Source organism: Agrilus planipennis, unplaced genomic scaffold (genome assembly GCF_000699045.2).
Source record: "Agrilus planipennis isolate EAB-ADULT unplaced genomic scaffold, Apla_2.0 scaffold31, whole genome shotgun sequence".
In the NCBI taxonomy this organism is placed as follows: Eukaryota; Metazoa; Arthropoda; class Insecta; order Coleoptera; family Buprestidae; genus Agrilus; species Agrilus planipennis.
This window is the reverse complement of record NW_020439053.1, coordinates 784,480-804,227: the sequence shown is the minus strand read 5'-3', so window position 1 is coordinate 804,227 and position 19,748 is coordinate 784,480. Positions and strand designations below refer to the sequence as shown.

The window sequence follows — 19,748 nt, the reverse complement described above, 5'->3', positions numbered from 1 at the left end:
CTTTTTCATACAGTACCTGCCAAAAGTTTTGTTCAATCATGAATAGTAGTGCGAGTCGAAAACAAGCGTTAAAGCCTTTAATATGTCTTCAAATATAAATAAACATCTCATTGATATTTTCAGTAGTAATTGATACCAATAACACATTTGAGCAATGTAATTTTAGTGGATAAATGGTCAATTTTTCCGTGCAGAACTGTACGGATTATACGCTTCTCACCGGTTAAGAGTTTGGCCGAGAGTTGTCTTCATTCTTTTCTGGCCTAGTGCTGTTCTTTTCTACTTTGCGCCGGTCAAGCTAAAGATCACATCGCTAGAGAAACTAAACGAAGTATACTCATCATTAAACTAGTGAGGCTTTATACTGACAACGGTTTGTAGTAAATATAGGGATGTAAATGAATCTGAAAGGCGTAATGTTGTCAGATGCAAGATTGGTTTAGTATTTCTATATAAACGGTAATATTATATGGAAATGGTCATGAAATGACAATACAAACGAAACTATTCGGATAAATCTCCGTTAAATGTTGGCAATAGAGGCTAGTGCACAATTTGCAATTTTATTCACAAGTTGCAATCACTTCAGCGGCGTGTATACTATTTGCTGTAACTTCATAGGTCAACATACTATACGTAAAATAAGAAAAGAAAGTATAATTGTTATTGTAAATGTAAAAAGACATCATTATAGTACTTTTAACAGCAATTAAGAAATAATAAACCAAAAGTATGAATTTAAAGGAAATTGTATGTTAGCTAGATCAGTATTAAAAATAGGAATAATTTAACTAGACAACAAGAGGTACTACTATAATTAGTATCTATGTTAGTAACCACTAAAAAAATGTTAATACTATTATAACTACATGTATTACGGCCTTGAAAAATTCTAAAAACAATAGGCGAAACGTCGAATTTGGGTTTGAAAAAAAATTAATAAAGTATTTATCCCTTATCGTTGGCTCTGAATTAATATCTGAGGAAACAATTAAGGGAAAGAAAAACCTACTTAACGAATGTTGATTGTGAGAAAATCAACAGATTTTTATTTATGAAATGATCTCTGCGGTAAATTGAATTAATTTGTTAATTAAATGAAACTCATTTTGTACTAGACGAATTGGGAATTGACTGCCTTTTTCTAGTGGCTTTAGTAAATAAATTTGTTAATTGTAGCTATTTTTAGATATCAAGGTGTAGGTAAATTTAAGGTTATTATTTGTGTAATGAAGTATAGTAGCGAAATAAGTACCTACGTATCCAATTGTTCTTTGGATATGGTTTTTCGGTTCATTAATTACTTTCGGCATAAAACTGGGGCATTTGTAATTACCAAACGGATTATGGTTTTTATTTTCACCGCATTTTTAAGGTAAACGAAATGTTATTGCCGAAATAATTCAAGTTCTCTGTTTTTTATGTTAATTATGCGTATATTAGAGACAGAATTACACGTGTTGGAGTTTGTCCAACTAACAAAGGTGGATTGCTTATTCAATCTGCTAATATTAAAGAACATCGTTTTTTTTTCATGAACATAAAATATTTATGATAACCATTCACTATTTTGGTTTTTAATTAGGTACAACAATTCTGCAAGTAAGTTAATAAAAAATAGGGTTAATGACTTCTGTTTTCATGCATACCTGTCATAAAAAAAATATTTGTAGCTTATATACGTCAGAAATTTAAACTCATATCGCTCTTGGAGTTGATGATTGTATTTTTCTATCGTTATGTTAACACTATCAATTTTTAATTATACAATCAAAAGTTAATATTCCCGTGCACAAATTCCAACAAAAAAGGTACAAGAAAGTTCATATAGTGGTCATAAATCGCCAGAGGCAGGTCACAGTCTTGTCTAACAATTATGAATCCCACTAAATGTAGCAATATCCTGTAGATGGTGTTTATTGCGCTATTTGTAGTTATGCGTAAAACGCTGTCTAAATGCCGCAGGCGGGATTAGTTTAGATTCTGCTGGAATTCTCTACGACACGATGTGCTGATGGGATCCAAGAATATCGAAAGCACCATGTCGAATGATTTCGACAGAATACTGACACTATACATATAATCTGTAGGGGGTAGCAACTGTGTGAGTTTGGTTGGACAAGTCAATATTCTTATGGACGCTGAAATATATTTTTGAATCCCATTAAATGTAGAAATATGCTGTAGATGGCGTTCATTACTCTATTTGTAGTAATACAATAATTGGACAACTACGTTTTGCTCGCACTGGTAGGTAACTAAAAATTGTATGAATCAGTTACAAAATGAACTCTTCCTTGCATTCAAAACGCAAGAAGTGAGTAAATCTATCAAACAAGCAGTAGCCTGATGAAGGGACAATTTTCTCAAATTCATGAAGATTTATGTATCGTCAAAAAGAAGCTGAAAATTAAAATGTGCTTAAATTAGCTTTACATATACGAGGGTGCGTTTTTAAGTTCGCGGAATGGGCAGGTAGGTCATTAGGGAGGGTACGTACTCGAGTCATTACGAATTAAGCAACCCATTATTAGTATAAATACTAAGTTTTATCGTAATTAGGTCATCGAGCGGCATGGCCTAGAGGTCTAGACCATTGCTTAGCATTCGGGAGGACGCCGGTTCGATTCCGGGCCCGTCTGCCTTGGTCCAAATTTTTCTGTGGTTTCCTGGGATCACTTAGGCAAATGCTGAGGCAGTAATATTCCACATATAATCTTTCACTCTCTTCTGTCTTCATTTCGTCCGTCTCAACTTTCTCACCCGATCCACCACCCACCCATTCCCACGATTCCTGAAAGCAGGCTGAAGAGGGCTTTCCGCCCTATCTTCCGGCGTAGTCCGGAGGGACTGCCCGCCCACCAGCATTACTGGCTGGTGGGAATGAAACACCCAAAAGTTAAAGTTAAAGTTAAGTAATTAGGTCAGTAGTCTTTGAACTATCGTCGACGAAACAAGTCAATCGGGAGCAAATTGTGAAATATGGAGAAAATCGAGTACCGCGCTGTTAAAAAGTTCCTTACTAAGCAATGAGAATCAGTTCAAACCATACTGGAAGAAATGTCATCCGTTTACCAGGACTCTTGTCTAGGTAAAACCATGGTTTACAAGTGGCATACCCTCTTTAAGCAAGGCAAGGACTCTCTTAAACACGACCCATGGCCAGGCCGGCCTATCGAAATGACCACTCCGGAACACACTGGAAATCATTCAAAAAGTCGAAAAATTAATACTGGAAGATGCTCAACTTAAAAAGAAACAGCTCGCAGAAATGGTAGGAGTACCAGATACAACCATTTTTAAAATTCTTGACGATCATCTTGACATGACTAAAGTCAGCGCAAGATGGATGCCGATAATACTCACTCTGCATCAAAAACAAAAGCGTATGGAGTGTTTTTGGACCTCCGTAGTGAAGATAAAGATGAAGTCATGATTCGAATTGTTACGGGGGACGAAACTGGGTTCAGCATTATGAACCTGAGTCCAAACAGGACTCTATGCAGTGCAGTGCAGTCCACAAAAAAGGCACACCACCACCCAAGAAGTTTAAGGTGCCACAGTCGGCTGGGAAAAACATGGCGACAGTCTTTTGAGACTTAGAAGGTATCCTGTTGTTCGATTATAAAGATAAAGGTGTCTCCATAATCTGAGAATACTATGCTTCAATCCTAGAGCGGTTAAAGGAAGCAGTCAAAGAAAAAATAAGATGAAAATTGACCAAAGATGTCCTCCTTCTGCACGACAATACATGAGTCTCGTTGCGATGGCCGCCCTGCAGAAGGTGGTCTTCGAAGTTTTGGCTCACCCACCCTACAGTCCTGACCTAGCTCCCAGCGATTATTGCCTATTCACAAACTTGAAAAAAAGTCTTCTTGAGAAGACATTTTCAGGCGACGAAGAAGTGAAGGTATACGTAAGCTAATTGAAAGATCGGAAAAACGTATAAGGGTAGCAAGTGAAAATATTGAAAAGGAAAAATAAATTCGTACTTTTAATTCCACTTCTTACCCCCATTCCGCGAATTTCAAAACGCCCAATTGTACATATAGAATTGCTTGGTAAATTACCTGGTACATTACATAGAAAACTATTTTCTTTACATTAGGTTTTTAAAGCTAATAAGTCAAGTATTCTACTAAATTTTATGTGTTAGCTTTACACGCAGAATGGAAGTCTTCATTACCTTGAAAAGTAGAACAAACGTTTTATGGATATTTCTAAATACTTTAGATGTTTAAAGAAAAAATAATTAATTTCAATAATATAGGGAAAAATTCCTTTCCAATAAAAATAAAATCGACGACTATATATTGCTACACAAGTGTATAAAGCAACTGCTGATATTTATTAACTTTCCAGTGATAGGGACATTCTCGTAATGAATCCGAAAAATTAAGATCGTATATGTACCTATATAGATGAAGTATGATTAGTTATAATAACATGATCTGGTGAGAAATTTATAATATTCGTTTTTCTTTTTAAACAGAAAGCATTTCCAGTTTTAATAAACTTCATTATTTTATCAGTAATTATGTCGTAGCACATTTATTTTAAACGGCACTTAGAAGTTATTGACATCAGAAAATTCTGTGTACTTTGTTACATAACAGCTGACTTTTAAAGTTCATTAAGTCATTTTCACTGTCTTAAAATTTGACGAGCGCTTTTCCATGTTTTCTCCATTTTTAATAAAATACTAATAATGTCGTAGGGATTTTATTATAAACTGTTGCTACTAAAATTCTAGGTATCACTTTACACTATAATCAACTTTTACAGCTTAGTAATTAATTTCCATTTTCACGAAATACCTATGACGAGCGCTTTCCATTTATTATTTTAACGAATAATAATGTCGTAGCATTTTCATTTAAAAGAGCCAGTTAATGTGGAACTTCATTTTATACTATCGTGTACATGAAGGCCTGTTTTTGGTTTATAGGGAAATTCGGGGTTAATTACTAGGTAACGCTCTTTTATTGTTTATTTAATAAAAACATGTTAATGGACTATGTTAAGGCAAAAATAAGACTGAAAATGCCCAATGGCTTTTTTAAGAAAATAAAACACTTGTCCCCTTTATAAAATATTGCCTTTATTTCGTAGAATATCTAGGTATTATCTTAGAATGAAATAAAGTGCTATCAGATCTATACATACAGTGGTGTAGCATGGGGGGAGGCAAATGGGGCCATAGGCCTCGGACAGAGCATATGTCGGGGGCATCTTCGGTATTAGATAGAATCGAGTCCGCCGCACAGTAACGTTAGATATTCCAATTTCTTGGTATTTGTACCACCAGTTTTTAATAATTTGTACTTTGTAGTGAGATATTACCCTGGGTTCGCAAAAATACTAATATGTATGTGTTGATAAAAATCTGTGAAAGGAAACTTGTTTCTACTTAACCATAAAAACAGAAATCGTCTGGTTGACTCTAGATTTCGGCTATTATATCATAAAAAAGTCACTTTTTAAGTATATTCTATTTACATGTCCTCAGCAAAATGAAGCAGAATCCTGAATTATTGAAACATTAAAACATTGCGCGGTATGGAAAAAATTCCATAATAATAATACTGAAGATCAGGATAGTGGATAATAATAGTCTAATCTATTTGAAGAACCAAAATAAGTACAATTCTGACAAACCCTGAGATGAATCCTAAAAACTCTCTTGCTGTTCTGGATTATGTATGTAAATGAAATAAATTATTATGTGCGATCATCCTAAATACATATGCCCAATTTTACGTTAGCTCCTAAATAAATCAATACTTTTTGAATAGAAATTAATGGTTTTGTTGTAATTTACAAATTATGTATGTATCACATAGAAAAGAGCCCAAAAGTCGACTTTTATCCACGCGGCAGCCCTGGATAGAGTAACTGCTGGAATTTATTAACCACCCAGTCATAGGGACGTTTTTGTAATGGATCCGAAAAATCAAAACGGTAATTTTCAACGTATTTTGCAATTTGAAGACTACAGAATGCCATTGTTAGATAATTTGGAGATGAAGTGTAAGTAGTAATAACAACACGACCTGAAAAAAATTCATTTGTTGAAGGCTGGAAAAAATAAATAGATTTTATGTAACTGTGAAAGGGCGGCAAATTTAGACTTCGCTCCGGGTGGCAGAAGTTCACGCTACGCCACTGTATACCTACATATAAGTATTTGCAAATTCAACATCCAAAAGTATATCAAATCGAATGACTGTGAAGACTGGATTGTGTTTGACAGAATTTGCTGCTATAGAAAATTACCTACGACAGAAACTTTTCCTGGTAAAATTCATATGTTAAATTGTCACAAGTTGCAGTTGCATTTGAAAATAGCATGTCTACAAAATAATGTTCTGTCTACGACAATAACATGATATCGACGCGAACATTACACGAACGTCTATTTCTATATATAGGTACTTTTATCATTTTTATTTATCAAAAATCTTCCAAATTTAACATCAAAATTCACAATGCAAAAACAAGAAAGAAATTTGTTTCATATCTCTACCAAATATACGATATATTTCCGTAATTTCTGTGACGAAAGTCCAACATTCCGTCTCGGATTGGAAATCAAATTTATGACAAACGGATTTTATCATTTTCCAAAATAATCTTTTTTTCAAATTTTGTCTTGTGACTCGAAACTTTAACTTGGAACTTCTAAATTTCGACTTGAGTATTACTGTACCCATTAATATAAAAAATAAAAAATACAACGTGTAATTATACAACACGCTACTAAAGTGAAACTTCTTCAAACACACAAACATATCGGGATAGGGGTTAAGGAATTGGTTTAATGGTATTATTCGTACACTATGAATTTAAATTTTACACTATACATGCCGGAGTTGCCTGTAACGAACGTTGCATTGAAGCGCGCTCACGGTTCACGCGAAGTAGAGGGGGGACATCCTTTGCATGATTTCGTTACATAGCAACTCTTCAAAACTTCAACAACAGGATTATGATTCTGATTGAAGAACTCTGCTCTAAATAAATTCTTGGGTCCAGACGTTTCGTTGGCAACTGTGATTGAAATCTTCAGCGCTTCCATTGACAATGCAGTAGGTACCACTGAAGATGTCAGCCGCAATTGCCGACGAAACATCTGGACCTAACTATTGAACTTAAAGCTATCATTCGTTTGGTTGTAATCATAGCGTTACGGTTGGTAACGATGAAAGACAAAATGAGTGTTGCAGTACTCTTGTTCCTTCTTAAATTGCTTTAGCTTAGGCTGGAATTTGAGTTAGATTACGTTATGTTGCGATTTAATAAGCATTTAGAGGTACAAGTTATAACTCGAAATTTCAAAAACAAATTATGTTTGGCCTTCGTAACAATTTCCACGTGGTGGATGTTAAAATACTTTTGTAATAAACAGTACGATTTCTTACCTAGGAGGTTATGTTATTGTACTTTCTCGTCCTTATAATCAGGAAAAATTGAACTACCGCAGCAGGGGTGGGGTAAACGATTGCTTTGGAAAAAAAGTACGGCACCCCCTCCAGGGAATTCAGATACAGGAGGAAATAATGTACCATTTTCCTTTGATGCGTAATATCCTCTTTCGAAAATTTTAAATTCAATGTTATCTTTTCTTTATTTTATTTTCGGTGCTGTAATGCTTCTTTTATTTTTAAATCTTCTAACTAGAAATTTGAAAGTATTTGTAATGCCTAATTTAATATTTGTTTATATATCTTACTGTTTTTAACTCCATGAGGTAGCTGATCGTGTTGACTTTCAATATTGATGAATGTTAATTTCTACAATTACTCAGAATCAGATAAACTTTAAACCTCCACAAAATTTGATAAGACGCAGTTTTGTAATGGTACCTTTTCAAAATTATTGTGTGTTTTTCAACAGTTTTGAATTTGCTACTCCTTTTTCGTATGCAAATTTCTTCCAACCCCGATGTGATTGAATTAATAGCAATAAGCACTTTGTGAAATGAGTTACGCAAGTAAAAATTGCTTTATTTTTTTTAACTATATCTAAGATTGTTTTATACGTGATTTTATTCTGAATAAAAGAATTAAATTACACGTTCTTTCTCAACCAAACAGATACGCATACAGCTATGTTGAACAAAAGACTNTTAATTAATTCCTAATTGTTAATTGCCCATCGATTTATTTTTACCCAACACTGCTCATAACGTTTTCACCCTAAGACTGCTTGAACACTCATCTTCACTCTTTTTTACCCTGAGCTAATGTTCGTATTTCCTTAAAACTAGAACATTTTAGATCCTGAAGTATTTGTGAACAATAATCTAATCAAGGTCTACATCTACTTCTCTTAATTCCTGTTTCTGCTTCTGATATGTCTGTAACTAGCCCTTCGTGTCTGAGATGGTGTCCTACCAACCTATCTCGCTCTGTCTAATACCTCCTTATTTCTAACCTCTTCGCCGCTCGGACCATACACGTTTCGCACCCGTACAACGTAAGTTATTTTGAGTTTCTAAATTAACCGTTTGTGAGCATAAAAGTGAATTCTTTTTATTAACGGCAACTCAATCAATTAATTCAATTAATAGATTTTTAAATTGTATTATTAGCTAGGCTAATTATGATTATATGATTCAGTATATTATAGTATGTAAAAATATATATATAGCTATGGCACTGTATGATTTCTTTTTTAATATGGCAGGCAGCAATGTAACTTTTTCGAGGCGCACACTGTAATGGGTTGGCCAACAATGGGACTAAGTCGAAAAGTTATGCCCACAATAATATTTTAGTATGTATTTTAGACATATTTAATTATAGGGTAAATAATTTGTTATTATTTATCGATTCCAACGTTTTGAAATAATTTAGCGAGAGCAAATTTTGGTAATTATATGTAGTTCTAAAGTAAGCGTATGCTGATGTACCATCGATCGCAAAATATGTAAATTGAGACTAACTTTCTCGACGATAGTACGGTGAAAATTCGCAACGGACAAGGCCGAGTGATTACTGCTTAGAAAAGACCCCCACGGGTACAGACAACAAGCGAACCTGCTGGATACAATATCTTCTCGTTACGTGGAACTTCCTGCGTCAAAAACACGCATCTCATTAATTAGAAATGGAACACACAAAGAGGCAGTAGAAATCAAGCGGCCCTTTAATTTTAAACTCTGCTCCTTGTGGCATGTAACGGAATGTACTTTGTATGTAAATTTTCCACAGATTAGTAGTAAGAATCATTTACTAACGATGTTCTGTAATAAACTCACAATCAGTTAAATACTAATGCAATTGTATGTTATACGACTAATAATGTCCTACCCTAACGATGGAAATAGGAAAATACACATGGAACAAAATTTGTATGGATCCCACCCATCCTTCTCTGAAAGGATCCATTCTCCTCGTCTATAATGTTACTTTTTTCGGTAGTTACCTAATCCTTTCAAGAGATTCTTATTAAATAAATGCAATACAATAAAAGTTCCTTATTCACGGTTTCCTTATTCGCGTTTCCATTATTCGCGGGTGAAAAAATTGTAATTCAGTTCCTGTATTCGCGGCTAAAAATTTCATTATTCACATTGACAGCAATAAACCGCTCGAGCCTACTGTGTACTAATTTGATTTCTATTCTAAATATTGTGATTTAACGCTGCGAGATAAATACGTAATTTTTTGTATGGTAACAGACAAAGGTTCACACTAACTCGGTACGGGTTTGGTTTTCAATAATATGGTCATTAAAAGCTTTTACAAGTGCTTAAAGTTGATGCTTCTTGTAGGACACCTATTTTCAATAGAAATTAAAAAATTAAAAAATGGCCTTCTACAGACTTTAGAACAAAGCTTTATCTATCTTACTACAAAATTTCAAACCTCTGTTCCAAATATTAGACTCATGATATCTAGAACCGATAATCTGAATCCCCTTAAAGTATCGGCATCTTTTGAGTATGTACCGTTGGTAAGTGCTGAAGCGGCTTTTATAAAAAATCTAACCGAGTAGAAAAGGATTCGGTATTATTTTTCAAGGTATCAGCATCTTTTGAGTACTGTTGGTTCTTGCCGAGGCGACTTTTATAAAAGATGTAACCGAGTGGATCAATTTCAAAATTCAAAACAAGAAAAAAATCACTAAATTTTTTAAACTCTTACGTAAAGCTGATTATAACGATTAATTTTAATTCCGAATTTATCAATACATTGATTTTGTTTTGATACATATTGGTTGTATTTTGGAATCTTCGAACGTATGCCCCGCAAAGAGCTATTACTGTACTAAAAACTTGCAAAACTCAAGTGTTTTCTTTCATCTCTATATTCAGTATTCATTTTAGCAGGTACATTCTAACTTTAACAGTTTGACATTTAAAGTATTATACTTGATTAAAATAGATATTCTGTGCACCACCGAAAACGGTACCAATCCATCTACATNATGAAGAGGTATTAGAAAGAATTGGAGAACAGAGGACTCTATGGAAGTCAATAAAAAATAGGCGAGATAGGTTGGTAGGACACCTTCTCAGGCATGAAGGTCTAGTCAGAGACATATTAGAGGCAGAACAGGAGTTAGGAGGGATAGAGGTAGACCTACGTTAGATTACTGTTCGCAAATAGTTAAAGATGTGGGTTGTTCTAGTTTTAGGGAAATCCGAATTAGCTTAGGATAGGAAAGAGTGGAGGTAGGTGTCCAACCAGTCTTAGGACTGACGACCTTATGATGATGATGATCAACATCTTTTGAATACTGCTAGCTCGTGCCGAAGTGAGTTTAATAACAAAGCCGTTTGATTTGTCGGTTCTAGGTTTGGCTGAGCACAGACTAGCCCATCAAGCATCGGAATTAAACTTGGTTTTGACACACCCAAGGATAAATACAGTGTGATCTAGCTAATAACTAATTCTAAGCCGCAATTTAAATCGGAAACCATCAAATAAATGATTAAAGAAAATTATTTCGACTCTCAGCTACCCAATTTTTTTTTCCTACATTTTAATTACTTACCAATAAAGGTTAAATTAATTACAGGAAACTAACAATACGAGAACCCCATTCAAACTTTCTTCACTGCCACGGCAGGAAATCTGCTCGAAAGGTGTTCGCTTTAGTTTTGTGAAAGAACTTCGGAAGAAAAATAGCTTGCGGAGAACAAGGTTAAACTGAAAGGTACTTTATAAAGTTCTGCTTCGGATTTAATTATGCGAATATTTTGAAAGCCCTACAACTTAGAAAGAGCAAAATGTCTGAGAGACTTCGTTAAGTAAGTTGTCGTATTTTTGTGCGTGATACACGGAGAAAACTAAATTTTTATGACAACGCAAAAATTACAATTTTCAAATGTAAATGACCGAATTTGTCATAGAAATAGTAGAACTTATTAGGTAACTTGTAATAATTTCAATTTTAACATGTTTTTTTTTTTAATTAGAATTATTAAAAAAAAAACAAGTATCAGATTAAATGAGCAAGACCAAAACTTAACACGCAAGACCAAGACCGAGACTTATATCATTATGATCATGACCATGGCAAAGACCAGAAGTATTTGAGAAAGGTCAAGACCAAGATTTCGTCTTGCTTTACTTATCACTATGGTTAAATACAGAACGGTTGCCTTTTGTGGAGTTTTGCATATTTTTCTCGTGATATCCTTATGGTCTTTCCATGGAGCACTAGGGTTTCTCGGAACACCATTTGGGAATCGTTGATTTAGATTACCGTAGTTAGTTACAGATGGAGCGAATATTAGCTAAAGATTGTAGTAAGTGTAGGTGCGTATCCAGCCAGCCTTCCGACTGAAGACTTTATGGTGATGATGATGACCGAAAATTCGTTCACCTTTAAGAAAATTCTTTTATCGATAGTTTATTTCAGTCAAGTCACATATTTATCCAATACTGATCATTTTATGTCGTTTTGAAACAAATGATATAGAAAATAGAAAAAGATTGTTAAAGGTGTATGTTTGGATCGCGGCGCTGCACGGGTGCGATACATGGGCGGTGAGCGCGGCGAAAAAGAAAAGGTTAGAAGCGTTCGAAATGTGGTGTTATAGGCGAATGATGATGATAACGTGGGTAGAAAAGATTAGGAATGAAGAGGTATTAGAAAGAATTGGAGAACAGAGGACTCTATGGAAGTCAATAAAAAATAGGCGAGATAGGTTGNCGCGGCGAAAAAGAAAAGGTTAGAAGCGTTCGAAATGTGGTGTTATAGGCGAATGATGATGATAACGTGGGTAGAAAAGATTAGGAATGAAGAGGTATTAGAAAGAATTGGAGAACAGAGGACTCTATGGAAGTCAATAAAAAATAGGCGAGATAGGTTGGTAGGACATCTTCTCAGGCATGAAGGTCTAGTCAGAGACATATTAGAGGCAGAACAGGAGTTACGAGGGGTAGAGGTAGACCTACGTTAGATTACTGTTCGCAAATAGTTAAAGATGTGGGTTGTTATAGTTTTAGGGAAATCCGAAGATTAGCTCAGGATAGGAAAGAGTGGAGGTACGTGTCCAATCAGTCTTAGGACTGACGACCTTATGATGATGATGATCAACATCTTTTGAATACTGCTGGCTCATGCCGAAGTGACTTTAATAACAGTAGAAACAATAGGAGAACAGAGGACTCTATGGAAGTCAATAAGAAATAGGCGAGATAAGTTGATAGGACATCGTCTTAGGCATGAAGGTCTAGTCAGAGACATATTAGAGGCAGAAACAGCAGTTAAGAAGAGTAGAGGTAGACGTAGATTAAATTACTATTCGTAAATAGTTAAGGATGTTGAATGTTCTAGTTTTAGTGAAATATAAACATTGCACGAAACTCATTACGGTCACTATGAAAAATTTTTCTCATCAACTCCATGTGTTTTAGGCTCCTCCTCCATTTGACAAGTACCAACACTCAAGACACTTAGCATTAGGGTTAATACTCCGACATCGTTTTGCAATACGACAATGTCTATTTAACTTACGTATAAATTGCAGCAAATATATCATGTGTTAAATAAAAAGCCGGTCAAGTGCTAAGTTGGACTCACGCACCAAGGTTCATAATAAACTTGTAGGTATGTGAACAGTTTGTCCGTAATAGGTATTAAAACTTTTGTCGTTTATTCCGAGTATATTTTATGTTTCCCCCCAAAATCGGTCCCTAAAATGTAACTACAAGTTTACAGTTTTCGGAGTTTTTCCTTTACTTGTGCTATAAAACATTTTTGGCAAATTTCATGATTAACGGGAGTACCCTGTAGGTTTTGGTAGGTTTTGATTCCCTTTGAATGTTAGCATATGGAGCATAAACCGCCATATGTATTAATTGTGTTGACTTAGAAGTTTGATTTTTTCACAGCTTCAAGGGATTACAGGCCTGATTATTTGATATTAATTTCAACTTGATACCTCGACGCGTTCTTGAGAAAAAAGGTCTTAACAGATAGACTAACAATCAAGTAATCCTATAAGGGTTCCTTTTTTTCTTTTGAGGTACGGAACCCGAGAACCCGAGAACAGGAAAGAAGCTGTCGTTCTTTCTGTATCTCGTAGTGACTAATGTCTGCCATATTCATTATTTCGTTGTGCCATCTACCATTTGTCACCAGTCGTGATATAATGAAATGCAAGTACATACCTACCGGTAATTTATTTGCACTCGTGTAAACGTCCTTACTAATCGACTCAGGTCGCAAATTTGCATATTGAATTCAAAATTTTAAATAACAGACTTAAATGATTATACTATTAGTGCCCGAAATTGAAATTTGGTATTGTTTTTTGTCACTATGACTTAATGAGGGTATAATCATTGTAAATATAATTGAAGGTTTCATTATTTACGGTGTAATTATGTTAAAATCTGTAGATATGTATCTACCTCGTGGTTCTAATTGTAAGCAAAATACATAGTGCGTGTAGTGTCAAAATGTAAAGACCCTTTAATTTGGGAAAATACTTGGAAGATTTAATTAAACACGAAGCTTTTATTTCATATTCGGGCTTAATAAAATTGTTCTTTAACGGGCAATAGAATATGTAGTTATTATAGTTATAACTACTGTATATTAAAGAAACAGGTATCAAAAAATTACCTGAATTAATGAACTTTTGTTAGCTGTTATAAATATTTATAATGATATTGGTTTATATAAAAACTAGATACATTTTGTAAAACAATTGTTCTTATCGACCAAATATGTATAATTTCAGAAAGAGCTGATCTCGTTTGGATTTTTGATTAGCTTTAGGTTTACTTTTTTTGATATGATCTCTTGAGAAATTTACAATACAGGCAAGTACTACTTTTTTTGTAGGTAATTAGAATAAAGTGCAAAATGACACTTTTCCGACCAAAAAATCTAAGACTATTTACACGGAAAGAGAGTTACAAAATTTTACTGGAAAAATATTTTTTTTATACATATAAAAAACATATTATGAACTAATATTATATATATTTTGCTGCTAATACCGGGTATCCGAAATACCCAAAGAGATTTTAAGTTTTTTTCTTTCTCGGCTTTACACGAATTGAGAAAATTTCTGAAATATTTTTTGTTGGATGCTCCATGGATCGTCCACTTTATCTATTAACAAAAAACTTTGAAATAGACGTTTTTCAGTTCTATTTAAAGCTCTGAGAAATAATTTTCTTGTCGCTAAATTTATAGTAATTAAACAGTAAAATCATGATTTGAAATAAAACTCAGTTGTTTATAAAAATAATATTGAACATTGCGTTTATTTACCTATTTGTTATTTTAACAAATTTGTTTTTTTAACAATATATACATACATTGATTTATTTTCATACAGCGGATTGAAGAAATTAGGAAATTCGTTATATTATGAAATCGCTGTGTCCGGATGAAGTTTACATCTGTCTAAATTTCATTTTTTATAAACTTCTAGCAAACCATCCAATGACAGTTTATTTAACATAAATGTTACATATTTGTTTTATTATCTTGTTGTTTATTACTCTTAACAGTGACGGTTCGTAGTGAAGCTGCTACTTCAGAAAAATTTTAGTACCTACCTATTTGTTTTAAAATCGTATAAAAGGAAAGACATTAAAAGTAATAGCTTCCATCAGCACGCCGGGGTTGGTACTGCGGGAGCGACAGTGCTCACTCTTCTAGGCAATCAACTGTGAAGTTGTATAGCCCACAGTTTACCACAAATAGCTTCGTATTATTTTCATAAACTGAACTGTAGTAATTGATATTAAGCTTAGTGATTACATTTTGTACAAGTACAAAGAAATTAATGAAAAAAGGACTCATTATAATTAAACGTTGTAGCTAAATTTTAGCCGGCGGAAGTACCTAATATAAAAATAAAGGCCGCTGCAATGATAGTCTTCAATTTTTGTCTATATTTGAGTTGAATTCCGATCATTGTTCAGTTCCGCTGTTTGTTAATAACATTACACCCAGAGCTGAGTAAAATAAAGGGCATGACTACGACAATGTCGTAACCTTATGATCCTAACAAAAACATTCTTTGGTTAATATATTTAATGTTAAAGAAGAAAAAACCTACAGCATTGTCTACGCATAGAGGTCCGGTCAGCCTACATGGCAGCCAACCATCGATAGCACTGGGCAATTTCCGATCTAAATATGTTTATCTAACTGGACGTTAGTCTCTGTGTGATATTTGTTAATTGATATGCGACAAAATTTCAATATATGAAGTACTGTTGCACTGCGTCTGCGCGAATTTCCAAGTTTAGAGAGAATTTACTTTTTTACTTACATAAACGAAGAAAATATCGGCGGATTTTCAATACAGGATATTTCTGAAATAAGTGGCATGCATGCAAGAGGCGATATAGCACTATAAATCAAGAAAATTAAATGTTTAGTGGTCCAAAAGTCCACCGTTTTTGATAAAAACGAATTTAAAACAACAGTCCGACCCTGGTGGGATCATGCAGGGAAACACGATATTATACTTCGCCATCGCTGCAGTCTCCATGTTCACGCCCAGGGTCGGCTTCGGATTGCAACTTCGTGTGGATTTCTTTTTTTTGTCCCTTAACCACACTGCGATTCTCTATTGCATCTAGTTTACACTCTCAAAAGCTTGCTACTTATTCCAGAAACACCCTGTATAGTGGTATTAAGTCCGCCGGTCCCTTTTCTCAGAACAGGTAATTCCACCTGAAGATGTTTAATCACTTCCTATATTAAATGTTGTCGATAATATCAAGAAGTAATATTAGGAAAAATGTAGTGCATTTCCAGAGTGTTTACATGTAGACCGTCACTGACTACTGAGTACTTTCACGTACGAATGTCCGTGTACGTTCATATATCGTGAGTAAAGGGTGACGTCTTGCACATATTGCGGTTGCATTTCTTGTCCAGAAAGATGTCCGTTTTGCACTTCAGAACCCCAAGATCTTGATAAATCTCGCGACCAAGTAAGATGGAGAGGTCTGCAGGCAGTGCGCCTTTCGCAACCATGATAATTCAACAGTTGACATATTTTAAAAGTATTTTAAATTCTGCAGATGTTTCGCGAGAAGCATTAAACGCAGTTATAATTCACGTAACCGGTACAGATGTACCTTAACGATTGCGGCTTAGCCATCATAGCAACGGAATGGTCTGGTTATAGTAAGTGAAGATTTTAGAATGCTTATGTATTCTGTTTACAAATTGAGACGGTGTATATTTTTGCAACTTTACGTTACTTTCAAAGAACGTTCAAAGAATTTCATTTCATTTTTGTAAACAACATTATCCAGTTCAGTTAAAAATTCCTTTTGAAAATTTTTCGGTTGAAATCGCTAACGATAAAAATAAAATCGTAACTTTTTGACTATTTATATCGAACTATCAGTAACATTGAATGAATATGGGTAATAATAAAAAATTTATGAAAAAAGGAAGCTGTAATAGGTATATGTATCTACTATTTCCGGACCCCCCTGAAGTTAAGAAAGTGTTTACAGTTGAAATTGTGTAAAAGTAAAATATGAAGTACAAGCTGTGTCCGCGGTCTTTTCTTCTTGGAGTTCACTTTGTCACTATGAGTTACATTTTATCAATTTGTAGGTGCTGTGGCGGACTTCTGTACAGGTTTTTTTGATAATAAGTCTCTTCTATATATTCTTTTTTATGTACCCACTAACCCAAAATTCAAAGGAATAACTAGTAATTAACTTACCTAAAATCTCATGTGTATATTTAACTACCTTTTGTCCAAAAAGTATCACTTGAAGAATCGTTGTTTGTATTTGTTGCATAATGATGTAATTCCTATAAGTACAATTACCATTATCTTTTCAGGTATGCAGCGGAAAATGTCAGTGAAGTAATTCTTCCCTTGTATGGCATTCTGAGGAATCCCATTGCTATATATATTTCCAAAACACTGAATCAACGAAAGTTTCATTCTTCGTGTGCACATGGACCAATTCTATACCGTCTTTTTCAAGTAAGTTCAGTTTTTAAAAGTTAAATGATAAGTTTTGGAATTATACATAAAAATATAAATAGAATAATCAACAACCTCATTAAACCGGGTTCTGGACCCACCTAAGTCTTTTTCGGATTATTCTTAGTTTATATGGATATTTTGTGTTACTCGCTCCAAAAAATAGAAGAAGATAAGTATGTAAACTTCAAATTTCATGATCTTTCCACAAACGGAAGGTAAGAAAATATTAGTAGCATTTCAAGGGTAGTCTCGGAAAAATATCCCAAAAATAGGCCTGTACTTGATAAGTGAAACTGTGACTAGGTATTATCATTAAAAGGTTAGTACATTTTATATCAAATGATCTATTTCACCGATTCGATCAGACGGGACTTGAACCTTGACGAAGGAGTGGGTGGATCGGCTTTCGAGTTTCGACCATTTAGGTAGCCGGACTGTAGGTTCAACCATAGTGGGGGGTTCTTAAAGAGAAACCGGACTAACACAAGTCCACCAAGCGGCATGGCCTAGAGGTCTAGACCATTGCTTAGCATTCGGGAGGACGCCGGTTCGATTCCGGGTCCGTCTGCCTTGGTCCAAGTTTTAATGTGGTTTCCTTGGATCACTTAGGCAAATGCTGAGGCCGTAATATTCCACAGATAATCTTTCATTCTCTTCTGTCTTCATTTCGTCCGTCTCAACTTTCTCGCCCGAACCACCACCCATCCATTCCCACGATTCCTGAAAGCAGGCTGAAGAGAGCCTTCCGCCCTACCTTCCGGCATAGTCCGGAGGGACTGCCCGCCCACCAGCATTACTAGCTGGTGGGAAAGAAACACCCAAAAGTTTTTTTTTTAACACAAGTCCCTGAAAGACGGCAGCAGCTCTTTCAGTACTCAGGGTTGCAGAGATCATTAGGATCGGTATGGCACTCCGTTGCACAATAGTACGATGTGGAAGACAACGTGAAACCACCACATTATGATATCCTAAGAAAAACAAACCGAACTCAAATAATAGCGTCCTCTGGGGTAAAGCACTCCGGACGTAAACTAGTCCCTCATTCGGATATCCAGACGGGAACTACCTCTGGGGATGTCATCAATAAGTGCAATAGGGGAAGGTGCAATATTTCACGAGTCGGAGAGTGGAATGTTAGGACAATGAGGCAAGTAGGGAAATTAGAAAATTTAAAAGTTGAGATGAAGAGACTAAAATTAGATATAGTTAGGCATTAGTGAAGTCTGTTGGCCAGAAGCTGGAGACTTCTGGAGTGGAGACTTTAGAATAATACATACAGGATCGGTAGAAGGTTATTCCGGGGTAGGAATTGTAATGCGTAGGAAAGCAGGACAGAGTGTAGGAAGTTATTTACAAAACAGCGGTAGGATAGTTATAATTAGTTCAATAATGTTTCATTTTACTTTATTTATATAAAAACTAAATAATTTTGAAAACCAATTGTTCTTACCTACCAAATATGTATGATTTCAGAAGCAGTTAGTCTCGTCTGGACCTCTAATTGATCTTAGGTCTACTTTTATTTTGATATGATCTTTTGAGAAATTTAATGTATAAGTAGGTAATTAGAATAAAGTGCAAAATGACAATTTTTCGGCCGAAAAATCTAAGACTATTTGCAACCACTGATAGCACAGCTACTGCTAGATACTGGAAACACCTAAAAAGTTTTTCTTTATGACGGCTTAGCACGAGTAGAGAAAATGTCTGAAATATGTTTTGTGAGATCGCTCATTTTACTTCTTAACAATTAGTTTTTCAGAAAATGTTGAAATAGGCGCTTTTTAGTTCTACTATCTGAGTACAAATTTTTAAGTCGCTCATTCGAAATAAGTCAGTTAGTTGTAAAAATTATATTGAACACTGAATTCTCTTACCTATTTGTTATTTTACTTTGAATTTATTCGAGTGAAACATATAAAGAAAAGTAGCTGCCGGAGTAAAGGACTTGCAGTTTTATTATTTTCACGAGTAAATCGTTCGCCACCCTGCTAACAGAGAGATGTTTCTTGGTCATTAATGTTTTGGGCCAGAGAGAACTGACCCTATGGCCTGTTATTTCTGGATTTAATCGTCTATAGACAAGCCCTCGCAAAACTTTGGGAAGTACATCTTCGAAAGAGCTATTTCGTGTTTTGCAGTGACAGTTAAGCGTTCGTTTACGAATAGCACTAGAATTTATTAACTTGCTGCTAACAGAGACACGAGAAACTTATTTTTATCGGTACAAAATATGATACTTTGTACTTTTCTTGCCAAAAAAGAAATATTTCAATTACCGAAGTGAAATGTGCGGCAG

General features: G+C 34.7%; 1 protein-coding gene across 2 annotated transcripts in view; it reads left to right on the top strand.

Moving 5' to 3' along the window:
- The window catches only part of LOC108732890 (cardioacceleratory peptide receptor-like), a 208,817-nt gene that overhangs the window by 35,897 nt on the left and 153,172 nt on the right, over positions 1-19,748 (top strand). For both annotated transcript variants that reach the window (XM_018463886.1, XM_018463887.1), the window contains one exon: positions 17,299-17,446. The gene's annotated coding sequence lies outside the window, so the exon portion shown is untranslated. The remainder of the gene's footprint in view (positions 1-17,298; positions 17,447-19,748) is intronic.